This window comes from Athene cunicularia (assembly GCF_003259725.1).
Source record: "Athene cunicularia isolate RWA chromosome 23 unlocalized genomic scaffold, athCun1 chr23_part1, whole genome shotgun sequence".
Lineage (NCBI taxonomy): Eukaryota > Metazoa > Chordata > Aves > Strigiformes > Strigidae > Athene > Athene cunicularia.
Genome location: NW_020799130.1, coordinates 999,200 through 1,002,211, shown reverse-complemented (window position 1 = coordinate 1,002,211; position 3,012 = coordinate 999,200).

Here is a 3,012-nt window from a genome sequence, read left to right as displayed (position 1 = left end):
CTCCTTGTGCCAGGCTCGGGCGGCCGGACGCAGCCGTCGCCCACCCGTGGCCGTGTGTCAGGGCCACCGCCGTGCCTGGCCGGGCAGCCACGTCCCACAGCAGCACCCGATCCTGTTAAAGCGGAGTGGAGATTGCCCAGCTAACGGGGTGACCATCTGATTACACCCCGGATCCACTCCTGCTGCAGCACCTGGAAGCTCGGAGCAGGCTCTCTGAGTAAGATTAATACAGAGCTACATTTCATCTGGATTCTATTACCTTTCACTTTATTCAGGTCAAAAAGCAGGAGACAACATCTTTTAAGATGAAAACATAATCTTTTGGAAAATTGAAAATACAGACCCTTGTTTGGGTAGAAGTACATGCGTGTGTTCTCACTGCCGGGGCCCCCCCTCACCGCTCCGGAGCCCCCCGGGGATGGTCACACACGGGCCCTGGCGCAAGGGAGCATCTCCTGCCGACGGAGAGGAGCTGTTGCCAAAAAAAAAAACCACCCTCCGGAAAAACTCCGTGTGTGTGTGTGTGTGTGTGTGTGTGTGTGTGTGTGCGGCAGCACCCAGCAGCCTCGTCAGAGCCCTGCCCGCCCTTCCTGACACCCACAAGATGATAAACCCCACCACGGTGGGGCCAGGTCCCCCCATAAATGTCCCTCCTTGGAGCAGAGCTCCGAAGCCTCCAGGTAGCAGAACACGCCTCATTATTCCTTAAATTAAATGCCTTTATTTTGTCATAACTTCGTGTAATATGTATGTGTATGTTTAATACATAATTAACTCCCCTCCATGCCCTGAGCTCCCCTCCTGCAGAATGCCCATTACCTCCTCTGAACGGAATTGCATCCCGTAGCCCAGTTTTGTACGAGTTATTAAAAAAGAACATAGGTGCATCTATTAATTATTTCATAAATATTAACGAGCCCTTCATGGCTGGAATCCTCGAATAACATGTTCCCAGGGAGTTAAAAAAAAAAATAAAAATTAAGAAGGTTGTTAACTACGCTGACCGCCGGGCTGGTGGCGGCGGGGGGCTGATGGCAATTAGGGGTGATGCTGGGGAGCGCGTGCTGAGCTGGGACCGTGAAATTACCAACTGAAACGGCCATTTCTTGGCCTCGTTGGGGTGAATCCTGCTGCCACCACCCGTGTTACGCCGAGGAGGGCGGGTGTCAGGGGATACAGAGCGAAATCCGCAGCCGAGCTGGCAGGCAGCTCGTTGGGATGCCCCGGTGGGAGCTGCACGCGCGTGTGACTCTAAATCGACGCGCTGCGTCGTGTCACCGAATTGCCACAACAGGGTGGTGACCCTGGCACGGAGGGAAAACCCTGAAATAAAACGTTACCTTGTCCTCCTGCAAGTCAGACCTAAACTGAGGATGGAGCTGGGATCAGCCGGGACATGGGCGATGCTCGGGGTGCGTTGTGCCCCCCGTGAGCGCGCAGCGAGGTCCAGGCTTCCTCGCCCAAGCAGGTCAGGAGCTTTCAGAGAGCCCAGCACGAGGGCAGCCCCTTCGCAGCTGCTTAAATCACCTTGAGCCTGTTCTCGCTCCTTAACCAACCCAGCTGCAGCAGCGAGCAGAGTTATGGGATAATTATCTGGCATTAGCAGCAATCCCAGCAGCTGGTAATGCCGGCAGTATATCTGCTGTCTCCCTGGGGCGTATTTAGTCTGCGCTTTCCTTTCACGGAGATATACAGAGACGCTGCCGTTCAGCCCGGGAGATGTTACGGCCTTGAAGAGCTCAGAGCTGAGCCGGGGACAAGCCACGGAGCCGGGCTCGGGTCTCGCCCGGGGGCCTGGGGGCTGCAGCACCAGCGAGGACGGGGCCGCATCCTGCACCCGCCCTGGGCTGTGGAGCCAGTGTCCCACCGCGGGGGTGCAGGGGTGGGACCCCTCGGCAGCGAAGGGTCACCCCAGGGGTGTTGGGGAAGGGGTGATGTCTTTGGAATCCCGGGATGACGCTGATTCATTGGGGCAATTAAAGCTCTTTCCGGCCTTTCCTTAGCGGCGTTTTGGCATTTGATTCTTCATGAGTTACAGCGCCTTCTTCGCTGGGAGAAATTTATAGCTGGGAATTTTGCAAATCCCAGCAGAGCGTAATTATCTTCTTCCAGAAGGCAGGAGAGCCGAAGCGCAGCTCCCATCTGCAGGGGGGACGCGTGGGGGCTTGGGCTCCAGGCAGAGGGTTTCCAGCCGGGGAGCCCCGGTGAGTTCCCCCAGGTTGAGGCTTTTGGGAGCGAAAAACCCGGAGTCGCACCTGTGGGCTTTGCCACGGTTTCCTTCCGCCCTCCAAATTGTCTCTGGCTGCGGGGAGATCTTGTGGGCAGCGCAGGAGCACAGCCCCGGGCAGCCCTGGGGTGCAGGTCTGGCAGCCCCCCTGCCCCGCCGCGAGCCCCGAGGCTGGAGCGAGGGATGCTCCTGCCCCGCCTCGAGCTGCTCCTGCATCCCCGAGCCGAGGCCGCTGCGGCTCTGAGCGGCGTTTTATCCCCGCGCTCAGGCAGTAACAGCCTCGGCCTGGCAGCGCACCCCAGGAGCGGCTCCGGCATGAATATTGATGGTGCAGCGGGATGCGGGGGGAAGACACACGCTAATTTAATCAGGGTGACAGGAGCGGGGCTCCCCGGAGGTGCCGCGCTGCCGATTCCTGACATTAATGCTACTTTGTGTCACAAGGCATTTTTTTAACGTAGCTTGCCAGTAAAATAATCAGCCTTCTCTGGGGGTAAAGAGGAATTTGTTTCTCATCTATTATGATACAGATGTCGCTCCTCAACTGTCATTAGCGCACAAGAGGAAAGCCGGGGCAACACGTCTGGTATTTTTAGAAGTATGACATGGAGGAGAAGCAGATTCTTGTCTCTCAGAGGCAATAAATAACCGCTGTCATGCGCCATCCCTCGGGGGACACAGGGCTGACGGGTGCCCCGGGCCCTGGCCTTGGCTCTTCGCTGGGCGAGCGGGGGCTGAGCCCTGCTCTGGCGGCTCGGGGCTGGCAGAGGAGCTGGGGGGTCTGG